At 41.6% G+C, this 17446-nt stretch overlaps 1 protein-coding gene across 2 annotated transcripts in view; it reads left to right on the top strand.

The window, feature by feature from the left end:
• HIVEP3 (HIVEP zinc finger 3) overlaps positions 1 to 17446 on the top strand; it is a 318984-nt gene that overhangs the window by 175247 nt on the left and 126291 nt on the right. For both annotated transcript variants that reach the window (XM_063453898.1, XM_063453890.1), the window contains exon 3: positions 1751 to 1812. The gene's annotated coding sequence lies outside the window, so the exon portion shown is untranslated. The remainder of the gene's footprint in view (positions 1 to 1750; positions 1813 to 17446) is intronic.

Raw genomic sequence — 17446 nt, 5'->3', positions numbered from 1 at the left:
CCGCCTGTGCCTTGGGTGTTGTCGGCGGTTTTGAAGCGGGTAAGGCCACCTCCTCTTGGTCTGAGAAAGGGTCCTCGGAATTAGTAAAGTCGTCCACATATCCCGAGTAGTCCGCCATGTTGGGCTCTAGGGCCTCTTGCGCCCTCCGCCACAAGTCCCCAATACTTGCTCCCGGACGTGTTCCGTCTGCTTTTAGCTTTTTACTTTTCTTCCCCATGCTGTCTGGTTTGTTGGGGCAAACAGCTTGGTCGAGTGGTTTGGTTTTGGGGGGGGAATATTGTATAATTTCGTCGAAATAGGCTTGTAATAGCACGGAGCTCCCTGAAGATGCGACCACTCAGTTCGGCTGTTGGCTCCGCCCCCCATTACATGTATTTTTAATGCTGAATGTGCACCTAAACCAGTGTCTCCACCTCCTGCCAGCAGCATACTTATATTCTGCAGATATTTGACAACTATCAATGGATTATATTTTGTACATGCTATTATACAAGGTGTATAAATTTGCCAAGTGAATAGTATACTGTAGGAAAATTCATTTTTGAGACATTATCAAAATCTATGTCATCTCAATGACATTGGGCTCAGCATTGATGTAGAAGTGTTGCAATTCTATTAATGGCCTACGATTCTCAATGTTGAATGCATTTAAAAGTTATACAACAATGTTATACTATCAAGTAAATATAAGCTTTTATGTATACTTTCCACTTAATGATAACATTCTGCAGTTATATAGCATTTAGTACACATATGTTAAATCAGATCCAATTTCTATGACAACAGGATGTAATATCAATTCAGTGACACTGTTTCTATGGCAACAGGACAATGATTCTCCAATTTAGCATCTCTGCTACCTCTCCAGGAGAGCTGCATCTCATTAAAGGGCCAGCAAACTCATACTTAAGGTGTCCTCACAGCACCTCTGTTCAGATAGATACATAAAATGGCAAATATGACAAATTTAAGAAATAAAAACAGTTACACAAATTTTGAAGTTGCTGTTAAAGATGAGGGGGGGGGGGGGGAAATCAAACCTCTCCTTCAAAGGTCATGTAGATGTGCTATGCAGATAAACAAACAAAAAAAAAAACTATTTAGAGAAGTGTGTTAATTTGTAAATGTAACAATTTATGTACAGATATTATTACACAATATCATAGTCTAGGATACGTTTTCTACTTCTGGGCTCTTGCTATAAAAACTCCCACCCCCCACGCACACCTTATTTCTCTCCATATCCCGCTTAAATCTATCTCTCCTGCATGTTTCTCCCTCCAGAAAAGCTCCATCTCCACCCTCTCTTTGTCCAGACAGACTTATCACTCATTATATCCTTGACCTCCAGCATTAAGCGGCAGCTCACTCTCTCAGCATAATACATTTAATCTGTCTCCCCCGCCCCACCTTTGCCAGCATTGGAGTTGGTCCAACTACAGCGACAGGCTTTAGGTACAGAGAAAAAAAACAATCCAGTGCACTGTTTGTAAACACACAGCTCATGCTTTCATCATCCTGTACTACTAGCCGTGTGCATTCTGGTCGAATTATGAGGTTGTTAGAACATTTGACACGAATCATGACTCCAAAATATTATATAGCCACAAAATATGTGTGCAATTAAAGTGTGAGTAAAATATATGTATTCTTTATATGCAAAGAATATATTTTTAATCAGATTTTTAAAACCCAATACGGTTATTGGCTTTTGTTAATAATATTAAATATTTTTTCCCTCTTTTTACAGGCTCACCAACACGTGTGTTTTGTGGTACAACACAACCAATTCTTTCCTTTTTGGGAAAAAATGTGAGTTTAAACACTTTTTTTTTTTTACTGTACATAGAGGAGGCAAAATCCTAAATGATTAATTTATTACTATAGTGTAAGGAATAGATGTTTGTTTTCCAGACACTATAGTATTCCTTTAAATTGAAGCCAAACTGTTCAATCTTCATTTCATCAGACTAGATAGTATTGTTTCTCACAGCCCGAGAGTCCTTTAGCTGTGTTTTGTTTAGTTTTTTTTGCAAATTCCAAGTGGGCTTTCATGTATGAATAGGCTTCTTGAACTCATGAGTAAAGACGTCTTCACTAAAGTTTATATTTTCATGTATTTTTTGGCTGTTGTCCCTGACCACAAATGGGAAGGCTGTAAGCCTGGAGTTATGGAAGGGTTTTTTCCAGTCTATTTATCCTTCACAACCACTAGAGGAGTGACCATGCATAACTCCACTGATCCCTCCCACCTCTTCCCTTAATCAAATAATCTGACTTTTACTGTAGGTGAGTCTTTTTACAGGCTCAACTACACGTCTGTTTCCGCACACCACAATCGACTTTTACCTTAGAGATTTCTGGTGTCATCTGGAATATATATATGTAGACAGATACCTTAAAGGGACACTATAGTCACCCAGACCACTTCAGCTCAATGAAGTGGTCTGGGTGCCAGGTCCCCCAGGTTTTAACCCTTCACATGTAAACATAGTTTCAGAGAAACTGCTATGTTTACATTGCAGGGTTATCCAGCCTCTAGTGGCTGTCTTCCTGACAGCCGCTAGAGGCGTTTCTGCGAGTTTGTTTTCCTGACATTATAGTGATCCTTTAATTTTATGCACATTTTTTAATGTTGCAGTCTTATACTACAATTATTTAATTTTTTTGTATTATATCAATCTACACTCAATATAGCATAATGACACCAAACACAGATTGCAAAACCATTGCAAATATGTTAAACAGATTAAAATGAAATATCACATTGACATAATTATTCAGACCCTTAATTCAATACTTTAAAGCAGTTGAAGCACCTTTGTCAGCAGTTAATCTTTTTAGGTATTATGCAACAAGCTTTGTACATCTGGGTTTGGATCATTCTGCTATTATTCTCTCTAGATTTTGTCAAGCTCTGTGAGGTTGTTAGTGGACATTTTTAGCTTTTTCCAGACATGACTGTTTAAAGGGACACTATAGTCACCAGAACCTCTACTTAATGTAGTTGTTCTGGTGTCTATAGCCTGCTCCTTCAGAGAAAAGGCAGTGTTTACATTACTGCTTAGGGACACCTCTAGTGGCAGTCACTCATACTGCCTCTAGAGGTAATCTCAGTGCTGCACACTGTGCAGCACCTATGTTGATGGACGCAAGTCTCTTTTCAGCTATGTAACTATGTATGTAACTATGTATGTTCAGTGTCTCCAGGGGGACCGGATACTAAAATGATTAGTTTGATACTATATTGTCAAGAATACATGCTTGGGGTCAATTTAAACACTATAGTGTTAGGAACACAAACAGATCAATGTTCATTTCATCAGACCAGAGAATATTGAGTCCTTTAGGTGTTTTTTTTGGGCACATTTCATGTGGGCTTTCATGTATGGATAGGCTACATGGCAGATTGGTGGAGTATTGCAGTTGGGTTCTTCTAGACTTCTTCCATTTAGGAATCCTGAAGTCCTGTACCTTGATAAAGGTCCAGCTGGGCCAAAACATTGACTGGAATGTTATGTTAACTTTCACAAGCTTACATTGAACTTTTTATTCACTGGCTTACAAGACCCATAAGTGTGCCAACCTTTTGGTATATAAGGTTTATATATTGCGTTGAACTGCATCCTGGCAAGTTGATTGATCAAGGTAGATTGCCTGGATATGTATAGGAGTGGATATATATAGATGGTTGAGGACCAAGGCCGTGCTCAATCCAGCTACCTAGGACAAGTCGCTTGAAGTGTGCCGGGACTGACAATTGGGTTGTGCCTGTAAATAAAGAGGGCTTGTCTGGGTAAAAAGATAATAGGGTAAAGCTACAGTCTCAAGGTATGTGCCATGTACCCTACAGCTCTGTACGATAACTGATAGGGTCATGCCAGGTAACACCTAGAGGAATAAGCCACTGTGAGCCAAGTTAACTCATACAGATAAGCCCAACCACTCCAGTTAGAATACCTGCAAATGCCTGAATAAGAACTTTCCATTATTCAACTTAATATTACAGTGAGAGAGAGAAAGAAACAGTCATCAAAACAAGTAGAATAGCATGATCACAAACAGGCAGATATGCAGATAACTCAACAATAACCCTTACTTGAGCAGGACTAAGATTTATTGATACAACCAAACATGGCAGGAGCCCCCATACAGGGAATCTCTGTATACCAAACTGCCCTTTTTCCAACATGGTGCAGTGTTCACAGAAAATACCCTTCCCCTTTTTTAGAGCAGCTCCCTCTCCGCTGCTTGCCTCCCCTGGGCACTGAACAAAAGTAGTGTGGTTGAGTGGTACTAAAGTTCTGCGGCACATGGTTTGTGAGACTTAATCAGGAGTCCTGTGTCAGGCTAGTGTTTGATTACTTGGAGCTGCTCGTGATTTTGCACAGCTACCTATGAAACATGGGAACCAAAAGTCGCTGCAGTACTCTGACATCAAGTTTTTCATTTCCACAACTTCATGCCTTACACTATAGTGTGTGTATACACACAGGGGTGTGAAAATGTAAAAAAAAAATCTACTTATTCAAGATACTTAAGTGATAGAACAATTAACTTGCCCGTCATGACATTCTTCTTGCCTTGATACGAACTGATTTCAGGTTAGAACGTTTGGGGACTCTGCTTTGACCTCAACATTGGCAGGGTTATCCACTGAGCTCTGAATTGTCATCTATTTGTAGTGTGTGTTTGCTAATTGTATGTAATGTGTGTGGTATAGTATAATTGTAGGCAACCTTCGGCACTCCAGATGTTGTGGACTACACCTCCCATGCTTGCCAGCATTATGGGAGATGTATATAAAAGAGAAAGAGACTGGATAGGGATTGGAGTAGATACTTCCCCATTCACAGTCCCTATACCCCAGAGAAACACTCGTTCATGATAGAATGGCAAAAAAAATGCCCGTATAGAACTCACATGAAATATATGAAAAATAATAATTTTTTATTAATCCCACTTAGGGAGAAAAAGTAAAAATCAGTAAGGATAATAAGTGACAAAAGGGTGTATAAACAGTGAAAAGAGAGAACAAATATTTACAGGAGTCGTCTAAAGTTTGCTGTACGTGCTCTGCACTTTTATACTTGTAGTAAACGGCTACTGAAGGTAGGTTTCTAGAAGAACTAGAACAAATATTTACAAGAGTCGTCTAGAGTTTGCCGTACGTGCGCAGCACTTATATACTAGTAATTAGCCAGCTACTGAAAATAGGTTTCTAGAATAGACAATGTATCAAAGTATTAACTTAGTTGGCAACAATGTCTTAGTAAACCACAGTAGCTCTATTGGTGTGCAGATGTAGCAAAATCTGTCAGGAGTGATAGCTCCGTGATTCCGTACTAGCCGGTCCCCTCAGTGACAGAATATAATAGAGAAACAGTTAGATATACTCGTAGAGAGAGGTAATTAAATGGGTTGATATTTGTCCTATATCGAGGGTGACCCATAGGCTAGATCAGGAGGGAAAAGCCTCCATGATTTGGTGCTAGCCGGTCCCCTCCACGGCTGAGTATAACGGCAAAAACAATGCAGTATACTCTTGGAGTCAACCCAATAGGGAAAAACCAGGGGGTATGGGTATAGGATGTTAGTAGTCTCACCAAAAAAAGCTCATAAGGTGAGACTATAGGCATAAAAGAATCGTTGCTCCCTAGTGAGTTTCCTTCCCCAAATCTAAGCTTTAGTGCTAGGTAAAGCAGAGTAGCGAAAAGAGATGCAATTAATTATCCAAATTCCTAAGTCCCAAAACCCCCAATCAGATTTTCCGCTAAGAGCTACAGCAAACAGGATGTCTAAACTGCCTGAATAAGAGTATAGACCATGTGGTCGCGGTAAAAGCTCGACGCGCGTTTCGGCGCTGCTAATGCGCCTTTCTCAAGAGCTTACCGGCCTGGTATCGCGCCACAATTTTAAACCCCATAGGCTCCGCCTTCTGATCTCTGACGTCACCGAAATGCGTGATTTACGTCAGTCTGGTAGGCGGGGAATGGGGAGATGAGTGGCAGGGACAACCTCACTGCTGGGGAATGGGTATGGTTAACCCTCTGAGTCCCTATTCGTGCAGGAGGATGTTGGTTAGAGTCAATCCTAAAATAGGATATATGGGTAAAGTATAGAGAATATATATTTCAAAAGAAATGAGCTGGTTGTATAATGTTCTTACAACAAAAATATTTGGAATAAGTAATTCCGAATAGAGGATGCAAACAATGCAAAAAATGTCAAGAGTGAAAAAGAGAATAAAATAAATAAATAAATAAGAACCACTTGAATGTTATTGAGAAAAAATATGTCTCATATGTCACATGTGCTGAATAACATTGAAGTGGTTCTTATTTATTTATTTATTTTATTCTCTTTTTCACTCTTGACTTTTTTTGCATTGTTTGCATCCTCTATTCGGAATTACTTATTCCAAATATTTTTGTTGTATGAACATTATACAACCAGCTCATTTCTTTTTAAATATATATTCTCTATACTTTACCCATATATCCTATTTTAGGATTGACTCTAACCAACATCCTCCTGCACGAATAGGGACTCAGAGGGTTAACCATACCCATTCCCCAGCAGTGAGGTTGTCCCTGCCACTCATCTCCCCACTCCCCGCCTACCAGACTGACGTAAATCACGCATTTCGGTGACGTCAGAGATCAGAAGGCGGAGCCTACGGGGTTTAAAATTGTGGCGCGATACCAGGCCGGTAAGCTCTTGAGAAAGGCGCATTAGCAGCGCCGAAACGCGCGTCGAGCTTTTACCGCGACCACATGGTCTATACTCTTATTCAGGCAGTTTAGACATCCTGTTTGCTGTAGCTCTTAGCGGAAAATCTGATTGGGGGTTTTGGGACTTAGGAATTTGGATAATTAATTGCATCTCTTTTCGCTACCCTGCTTTACCTAGCACTAAAGCTTAGATTTGGGGAAGGAAACTCACTAGGGAGCAACGATTCTTTTATGCCTATAGTCTCACCTTATGAGCTTTTTTTGGTGAGACTACTAACATCCTATACCCATACCCCCTGGTCTTTCCCTATTGGGTTGACTCCAAGAGTATACTGCATTGTTTTTGCCGTTATACTCAGCCGTGGAGGGGACCGGCTAGCACCAAATCACGGAGGCTTTTCCCTCCTGATCTAGCCTATGGGTCACCCTCGATATAGGACAAATATCAACCCATTTAATTACCTCTCTCTACGAGTATATCTAACTGTTTCTCTATTATACTCTGTCACTGAGGGGACCGGCTAGTACGGAATCACGGAGCTATCACTCCTGACAGATTTTGCTACATCTGCACACCAATAGAGCTACTGTGGTTTACTAAGACATTGTTGCCAACTACGTTAATACTTTGATACATTGTCTATTCTAGAAACCTATTTTCAGTAGCTGGCTAATTACTAGTATATAAGTGCTGCGCACGTACGGCAAACTCTAGACGACTCTTGTAAATATTTGTTCTAGTTCTTCTAGAAACCTACCTTCAGTAGCCGTTTACTACAAGTATAAAAGTGCAGAGCACGTACAGCAAACTTTAGACGACTCCTGTAAATATTTGTTCTCTCTTTTCACTGTTTATACACCCTTTTGTCACTTATTATCCTTACTGATTTTTACTTTTTCTCCCTAAGTGGGATTAATAAAAAATTATTATTTTTCATATATTTCATGTGAGTTCTATACGGGCATTTTTTTTGCCATTCTATCATGAACGAGTGTTTCTCTGGGGTATAGGGACTGTGAATGGGGAAGTATCTACTCCAATCCCTATCCAGTCTCTTTCTCTTTTATATTCATATTGTTTAGGGTTATGCCCTTATACCCTGCAACCGAACCAACTCTAGTGAAAGGTCTTTTGGCCCCTCACTGGACGTTGAGTCTCTGTTGGTTATGGGAGATGTAGTCCACAACATCTGGAGTGCCAAGTGTTGCCTACCCCTGGTAGTGTTTGTGTGTGTGTGGTGTGTCCTAGCTGTATGATGTGGGGAACGGTGCCAGAGTATCCCTTACATCATAATCACTACATACTCTAGTGGTTATGCTGTTTGAAGTGTAACTGTTTAAGTAAACTGAATTAAAAAAAAACCATAAATATATATATATATATATATATATATATATATATATATATATATATATATATATATATATATATATATATATATATATATATATATATATAAAACGATGTAAAGGCAGGAGCCTGGAGTTGTAGGAGAGGCTAGTTTCAGCTATTTAGGGCACTCTCCTCTTCACTGCATCATGGTTTGTGTAGCACGTCAGTTCCAGATTCACCCCCCCCCCCCAATTCGTAATTTCCCATGATTTAAGGTCATTGCTAGTCTAATATCTAGTTTTCAAGCTAAATTTGACGTTCACTAAGACCTACGTTTAGCGGAATTTCATTATTTTTTTTATTTTTTTTTAATTCTTTATTTTTCTTGTGCACGTATGTACATACAATATTTCTTGCGATGCCACAACAGCATTGGCAAGTTGAGTAGGAACATTGGGTTTGACATGGCATGTGATTGACGGCACATTTTTAATAATAATAACAGGCTAGGTCAAGAAGGTTTTGTCAAAATATAGAATATGCATCACAGATTTATGAGAGCTTTAACATCAGAGTGATCAGGAAAATGCATAAAACAAGTGAATATAGGTAATGCTTAACGTTGCAGGGTTTGCTATGTTAGGTGGTTAGATTCATATCGTCGGTTATAGCAAGTTCTATTCTCTCCTAAGGTAGATTATTATAATAAGATTATCAGACATATAAACTAGCGTTTAGTTATGTGCCCTAAGTTCTCTATGCTGTTGCTGTCCAAATGTATAATCACGGTTTGCAGTATAGCGGTAGCTAGGTGAGATGACACTTAGAGAGGCTAGACTAGCATAGAATTAGAAATAGAGGGCTTAACAAACTTGATGTAAGTACAATCACCTTGCTAGAGAGAAGCAGCAATAAAAATTAAAACAAAACAAAAGAGCAATACATGCATAAGACTGCTGAAGTGGATCATCGAGTAGACCAAACAGGGTATCAGGGAACCACTAGTCAGGGTATGCTGGACATTTGTAATAGAGAAGGGCCGCGCTCAGCTGCCGTGTGGAGAGTCCTGTGCAGGCAGTCAACGTCTTCGTTGTTGGGCATGAGGTGTGTCGTGACCGCAGTCCCAGAGGCTGAGTAAAGATGGTGTCATGTGAGGGGCATACAAGGAATCAGAATCACAGCGGGGATTTGCCTGGGAAAATCTGTCCCGTTATACAGTCCTGGAATTTCTGCCCATTTAGCCAATGCCCAGTTTGTGGGGAATGCGAAGATAGTTATGCTGTGGGTCTGCTCGTAAGTGGCGTCCTCTTATCCCCGTGGTTTCATACGTTGCTCGAGAGGAAGGTGATTCGCTTAGGTGAGGCAGATGCAGGGCCCCCTGCCATCGTTTGCTTCTATTATGCGTCGTCGGAGTGTCAGGCTGTTGCTGAGAGGCGCCTGACGGCAGTCGGGGTGAGTGAGGGCCCCCTGTCAGCAGTGTCCCTTGTTGCCGCTTGTGCTGAGGGGGTGTACGGAGCGGGGGTAGCCCTGGAGCCAGTCCCAGCTTCTTTAATGGCGCTGGTCCGTGAGTTTCAGCGTGAGAGTGAGTGTCTGCGGTTTCCCGCGCAATGGAGGTTCGGTTCCCAGTCTGTTTAGAGGCTGCTCTGGAGTGGTGAGGAGGGCACCATAGTAGGGAGCGCCGAGTGTTAGGACGAATCCATGCTGCCACCCTCCTCATCGCTAGCCGGTAAGATTTTTGCCAGTTGTTAAATTTTGTCCAGAGCTGGGTGCGTAGCAGGTCCACGAAGTCCCTTGTCTGCTTGGGTGGTAGGATGCGCGGTTGCTTGGTCTGAGGCCGCTGCTGCACCGCCATCTTGGCTGAGTCTCGCATACCTCGTGTGGTCGCTTGTTTCGCCGCTTGCACGGGTTTTAATGTAGGGATAACCGTCCCCAGCGAGGACCGGGATGCGGAATTTCATTTTTTGTTTGGCTGGATTTTATCATTGCTAGCTGAAATTCACCGTTAACTGAAAATTTTATTGTACAGAAAACACCATGCTCTCCATTGAGACTTCCAAATTTTTATGTTTTTTTTTTTCCATAGCTTTTTGTCTACAAAATTAGCTTTATTTTTTCCCAGGCATTCTGAATCTTAATCTTGCCGCCTTTGTCCCCATATCTGCAATGCTAAAATACGTCCTTCTTACTAGTTAGTGTATTGCTGTAGGCAATGTTGTAGCTGGAAAATGCGTGGATATCTGTGAAATAGGCGCTTATACAATGTGGAAACAATAGTGATACAATAGCAGCTACCACTCAAATAGGAACCCTTCGTCCTAATATAAAGTAACAGACAATAAAGTAAACACCATTACCTCACACAGTGGAAAAAATGGTGCTCAAGAGTGGAGCGCTTAAATCATACACTTACCCCTCGGGGTTAAAGAGGAGTGTACAACAGTAGTGGAATCCTAAAAAAATATGTAAAGTACAAATATGGAGTAGTACTGTACAAAAAATGTACTATATAAATATTTGACAAGAACACACTCACGTGGTTCAGAGCCTATGGATGATCGGCTCTGATCTTGTATGCAGACGTGTACTTTAAGGTGACACACACCTATCTTGCATAAATCACAACCTCAGAAATGGGAACAAAAAATGGAGAAAACAGGGAAGCAAAGCCGACCCTGGTGTAGAGACCTTTGGTGTATTCAGTATATAAATTGTTAATACACGTACTTGCTCACCTTCTAAAGAGCCTATGACTCGGCTCTCAGCGTATGCACAATAATATCAATTCAGGGTGATATTAGCCCTTCTTGGTAGCAGAAAGTAGAGTTCCTTCAAACCAGCTTGTAGTAAAATTGAAACATTTATTCAAATAAAAAATACATACAAATGATGCCGGTGTCGGGAACCTGTCCAAAACGCGTTTCACTGATTCAATTCAGCTTTATCAATTGGTAATACATTCTCTGCTACACATGATTTAAATAACTCCCACATTCACATCATTGGTGGGTCTGGCCGATATTCCAGCCAATCACTGGTTATTGTTACCCCGCCTGTCAGGTGATGTTATGGCGTAGCTGGGTTGGATACAGACATGGTTAAAATAATCTATGATATTCTACAGATAAAACCCAAAAACCTAACTCTGCTTTATTTTTTTATTTTAATCTTTACCTTAAACCATCTACATACATTAAAGACTGCTTACTGAATCTACTTTAAACATAGGAGTTCTGTTGATTATGTTTTCACAATACTCTCAGAACTCAATAGAGTTATATACAAATAAACACACACGTCGTTGTAACTCTTCAGATTTCCTGGCCACATATCTAAAATTTGTGTTGGTTTATCTGTCATGCAGAAGTCATGTGGCGTTGCTTTAGAGAAGAAATATAGAGACGTACATTTCATCTTTGTTTTCTATAATCATAAAGTAAACCCTATTTCCATACCTCCCAACTTATCGCTACAAGTATGCATATCTCTTCAGTAATCCTGCAAGTATGTGACATTTCTAAGTTAACAATCGGGAAAACAATATATTTGGGGGACAGGTTTTTTTTTTCTTTTTTATTAAGTGTGCCTAGGTCCAAAAAAGGTTAAGAACTAATGGACCAGGTTACAGTAAAACCATTCACTATATCGATTATGAGGTTATAGGTTAAAAAATAAATTTCTTAAAGGTCTCAAGTCAATTAAAATAAAATATATTTTTTTCCTAAAAGCCTACCTCTTCTGCAAGTTCTCCTACCGTACTAAGCTGCTTCCAAATTCCCCCCTTAGTTTGCAAAGTGCATGCTTTCTTATTCATGACCCTCTCCCCCCCAAAATAATATACACTCGTATGCATATATATATATATACGCATGCGCACACACACATACACACATTCACACACATTCACTCACAGACACACTCACTCACACACACAAATTATTATTTTTTAAAATGTCAAAATGTCCACCCAGCCTCCCTACCTGGAGAGGTGGCGTGGACCTGTCCCTGGGGTCCAGTGGGGCTTCAGTGCGGCTGGCGCCTGTTTCCCTGTCAGATGCGGCGAGGGATCTGCGTTCTCTCTGCTCAGCTCCCTCTCGCCGCGCGCGCTGTCTACTGATGCTGGGAGCTGGAATATGCCGCCAGAGCAGTGTCTGACAGGGAGACAGGCGCCCACCGGGGGTGTCCATCAGGTGGCAATCTCTTGCCCCCACCCCCTTGACAGGGGGAACACGGAAGGCATTTGGGGGCGGCATTTTTCTCTGCCCCCTGAGTTCCTGCAGGAGCAACAGGGACACCGTTCCTGCTGGACACGTTCCTGCAGGACTCGAGCACTGGATACAAGCATGCAGGGTTTGTAGATTTAATTACTTTTGCTCCATTGCTGTGCTGGTTTTACTGTGGCTGCTCCACACCATTGGCTGACATCATTAACAATGATGATATCAGACAACCCATTGCTTCCCCAGGAAAAAGCATTGGGAGGCTAGTGTGCATGTATGGCAAACCGCTGCACAGTGCCAATCAAATGCTTTTTAGGAGTGGAATTGGATTAAGAACAGGTTCTTTTTTGTTTCTCACAGGGGAAGAGCCTCTAGTTGCTGTCAGACACTAGATATGTGTTTAACTATACAATAGAAACCGTGCAGTTTCTAGAAAACTACAGTGTTTTACATTTCAGAGTTAAAACTAAAGGGCCACTTCAACCAGACCACTAGATTGAGATAAAGTGATTATTTAAACACTATTTCAAGAGGTGTGTAAGGAGGTTGGGTGAGTCGCATCCAAGGGAGATGTGCCAAGGACTGCAGAAGTAAAGTGATTTAACTCCTAAATGGCAGGGACTACATGAGCATAATCTATGCAAAACTACTTAATTAAGCTAAAGTTTATTGTTGGTTTTTTTGGCAGTTAGACTGTAACTTAAGCAAAAACAGAGCTTCAAGTGCATGATTTATTCTTGAGATGTACGTGACTCATTAAGACATTTAGGACTAAATCTTGAATCCTTAAACTCAGAATTCAGTGAATAAACACTCTTGTTGTACAGTTCTATGATTCTATCTTGTGGAACTTCACTTGCAGTGAGCAGTAGAATCTGTTATTTAAGTCACCCCTAAAACAAAACCTCAAAATACACTTGTCAAAGTGCTGAATATTTTTCTAGTCTGCATTGAGAACGTTTATATTCCTTAAATATCTTAGTTTCTTTTTTTAGCAGATGATTCTAAAATTATTCCCCAATCTCAGGATATGTTCATAGAGCAGTAAAGTAGCTCCTTTCACTGCAAGCACTCTGTTAAATTAGCGTGGTCACTAATAACAGGTTCCTAGATATTTCTGCTAGCGGTTTCTTCTTGTCCTTAAATCACTCGCTCTAAGAGCTGCCATTCAGTGAGAGCGTGCTGGTCCAAAAAAAAAAAAATATATATATATATATATGCAAATAAGCATTATACATGTTTGCTTGCTCTTTGCATTCCTTGGTAAAAGTCCTGCTTAGTTTATGACACTATAATAGCACTATAATGACAAATAGCATTGTATTGGGAACTGATAATTAATTTAAGAAGATTTAACTACATACCTTGTCATACGTTTCATTCTGTATGAAAAAGAAGCTAAGTGGGGGAGGGGGCTGGGGCATTAATTCTGCAAAAGGGAAAAACCTCAAAACCACCTGTCAGGACACACACTCAGAAGAAAAAACATTTTAATATTGACACACATATGCAGTCAAATTAGGAAAAGACCCTAAAAGGAGTCCTTCTTTAAACTGTTGATGATACATTTCTTTTTTTGTATTCCATGAGATGATTGTATTAATGCTTTATTAACCTAATAATAGAGTGAGATACACATATATGATATTCTTTACATGGATTTGTTCTGCAATAAACCATATTAATTTACATTAAATTAACTCTCCAGTCTCAAATGGCATCACACACTTAACTGGTGTCTCTTAAATGGCTTGTAAATGATTTGTGCCATTAGACTGCTAAATGGAGTCATGTGAAAATGTCATGTAACACTCGACTGGCAGAAAAATGGTGGCACAGCCATTGGGGAGATCAAAAATCTCCATAATTGGCCATTCCATTTTGATGCAAAGGGGCTCAGAGTGCTTGCGGTGCAGACCACAGGTATTGATCACGCAAGTGTTACCATGGCAACACGCCGCCAGGTTGAGCAATATGAGTGGTCTGCACTTACCGAAGGTGAGGATGTGTCCACTGGACCACCAGAGATCAGTATTCCCCCACCCTCCCTGGCCAAAGTTAAGCTAGAGCGAGGGGGAATAAAAATAATCCTAACGTGATGGCATTCTCCTCACTTAGATTCATGTGTCCCCTAAATATTATTGAAAAAAAATAATTTAACTTATTTGTATTTCAGCGCCGAGACTCACTCAAGGCAGTAGCCTGATCCTCCTCCAGCATCATCATCCGGCAGGTGTCTATTCTCTTTCTTCTCGTCCTATCCAATTTTCCTCAGAGAGGCATTAAAATTGCATTTACTGCGGGTGACAGTGTGAGAATCTAAGTCTCACTGAGTCTTTCTGACCGCTATTGTGTGTTTAGCCCTGCAATGGAAACAATTCCATATATACTAAACGGCAGTGTTTTACATTGTATAGCTAAAATAACCGTGTCACACCTTAAACGATCACTATAGGGTCAGGAACACAAACATGTATTCCTGACCCTATAGTGTTAAAACCACCATCTAGCCCCCATGGGCCCCTCATGCCTCCATAAATATAGTAACAATCTTACTGTATTCAAGCCTGAAGCTGTAAGTTTGCATGCTGTTAGACTCTGAAAAACAAGCAGTCTGCTGACATGTGGTAGCCTGATCCAATCACAGTGCTTCCCCATAGGATTGGCTGAGACTGAAAAAGAGGCAGATCAGGGGCAGAGCCAGCATGATTCAAACACAGCCCTGGCCAATCAACATCTCCTCATAGAGATGAATTAGTATCAATGAATCTCCATGAGGAAAGTTCAGTGTCTGCATGCAGAGGGAAGAGATACTGAATTACAGGATGCTGTGCACAGTGCTGCCCTGTGCTCTGCTGACAGCAGATCTGAGTGGATGGAGGCATATTATGCCTCCATCAACTCCGAAGTCCCTCTGGTTCACTCTGAGTGACTGCAACTGGAGGTGTTCATAGCTTTCAATGTAAACACTGTATTTTCCTAAAAAAATACAGTGTTTACATGAGAAATGCTGCAGGGAGCAATAGTTCTCACCTGAACAACCTCATTAAGCTGAAGTTGTTCAGGTTACTATAGTGTCCCTTTAACCTCAATTCACCCAAACAGTCTATAGTTTCTATCCCCTTCAAACACACCTTACAGACTCTATCCTTCTCAACACACACTACTACCATTGTCCATATACAGATCCTACACATACTACACTGTAAACAGTCCCAGCCACATGCAAGCACACAAAGCCTCACAAGAGCCTCCCTCCTACACGTTCAACCTCACCACTTGCCACCACACACACATGAAATCCCATAAGCCGCATCCACGAAAATATACATCACAAGCAGCCTTTCCACACGCAACCACACAAGCAACCTCCACCCACAAACACAGTCTTCTAGCTCTATGACACTTATCATCAAACCCACCGGCTTTGTTATATTCACCATCCAATTATATTACCAAAATAGCTGCACTCACCCATCCAATCACATGTATCATATGTATATATGAGCGGGAGGGGGGGGCAGGGGGTGGTGGAATGAGGAAACTGGCCTTGGCCAGCCCTGGATGGACAAATATACAAATTTCCATACAGTGACAAATACCTACACACATCTAGAATGCAGCTTCTGCTATGATATCGGCACTGATGCCCTTTCTCCTGTATGTGTAGCAGTCTATTTTTTTTTTTTTTTTGCGTGCAAAAGGTTTACAGACATGCAGGTAATGCCACAAAAGCAGGTACCGACAACTTGTATTTGACACATATATGGCATAGGTTGGATCTGCACAATTTTTTAAGTTAAAACATTCAGGCTTAAAGAAACACGAGTCAAGCTTACATTTACAAATGACAGGTTGAGGGGGTGATGTAGGACTCGATCTAGAGAGTGCATGAGGGTTGTGTTTTGCATGTTGAACTGGGAGAGTAGAGTAAGAGGGAGGGGTAAAGTAAGGAGTGTGACCAGTGGTGCCCGTTGTGTAATGAGGGGGGCAGTAGCCCTTCTCCATGCTAGTTGTGTAGGTCTGAGCACCTCTGGTGTTGAGATTCTCCTCTGCGTGGGGTGCCCCTAACCTTGGGGGTGGCGGGGGGGTATATTAAATTAGTTTGCCAGCGGGGATCGTTGGTCTGTGACCGCGTGTAGGTGTGGTATATTAGGCATCTTTTATAGCCGTGTAAGGCTATATCGCTTGTGCTGCGTTACGGCATGTATATAATGGTTGGCAGGGTGGTCAAGAGTGTGAGAGAGCTGCAGAACATTTGTTGGTAACATGAAAGGAAAAGGAAGCAAAAACAAGCAAACATAAAGGAAATGCAGGCACACCATGGTGCGATTTTCTGTAGTATGTTATATAGTCAGGTTGGTGGAGGCGCTGCTGCACCAGATCTTGGTTCAAATATCGCAATGTTAGCTGGATCCCAGCCTCTAGGATTCGGCGGCCCAGATGGGATAGCGGTGGGCACGTGTAGCCCCAGTGCAGTCAGGAGCGTTGGTCCTTCGGAGACAGTTCCCAGCTTGTGTGTGGCTCCTTCGTGTGATACCAGTAAGGATCGTGGGGTCCCCCATCTGTATGCGATCCCTGCCGTGCGTAGTTGAGATGTGATTGGTTGTAGAGATCTGCGCCATTGTAGGGTGGCCCTTGTGAGGTCCTGGTAGACCGTGAGCTGGGAGCCTTCGAATGTATATGGGGTTTTGCCCCTCAGGGCTGTCAGCAAGTGTCCTTTGTCCTGATATGATATGCAGCGGAGTATAATATCCCTGGGGGCAGCTGGTTGTGCCTTGGTGGGTCCAGGTAAGCGGTACACCCCGTCAATAGTAAATTTTCTCGCCGCTGGGGCCGGTAGCACCGAGGCCACTAGGCGTCGCAGGTAGTGGGGAAGTTCCTCTGCTGTTACTGTGTCAGGGACCCCGCGGATCTTGACGTTATTACGCCTGTGGCGGTCTTCTAGCGCTGAAATTTGTGAGGTAAGTACCTGGTTAGCGGACTGAAGGTTGCTTAGGGTGTGTTGCATAGTTGATATCTCTGTGCGGACATCTTGTATGTCATTCTCTGTGGCGCTGACGCGGTCTGTGACCTGCTGGACGTCCTTTTTAATTGCCGCTGTGTCAGCTGCCAGTAGTTTCTGTATGTTCAGTAAGAGAGTTTGTAAGTCCTGTTTAGTG

The sequence above is a fragment of the Pelobates fuscus genome, chromosome 1 (genome assembly GCF_036172605.1).
Source record: "Pelobates fuscus isolate aPelFus1 chromosome 1, aPelFus1.pri, whole genome shotgun sequence".
NCBI classification, from domain to species: Eukaryota; Metazoa; Chordata; class Amphibia; order Anura; family Pelobatidae; genus Pelobates; species Pelobates fuscus.
Note: the sequence above shows the minus strand (reverse complement) of the source record. Positions and strands in the feature narration are given on the sequence as shown.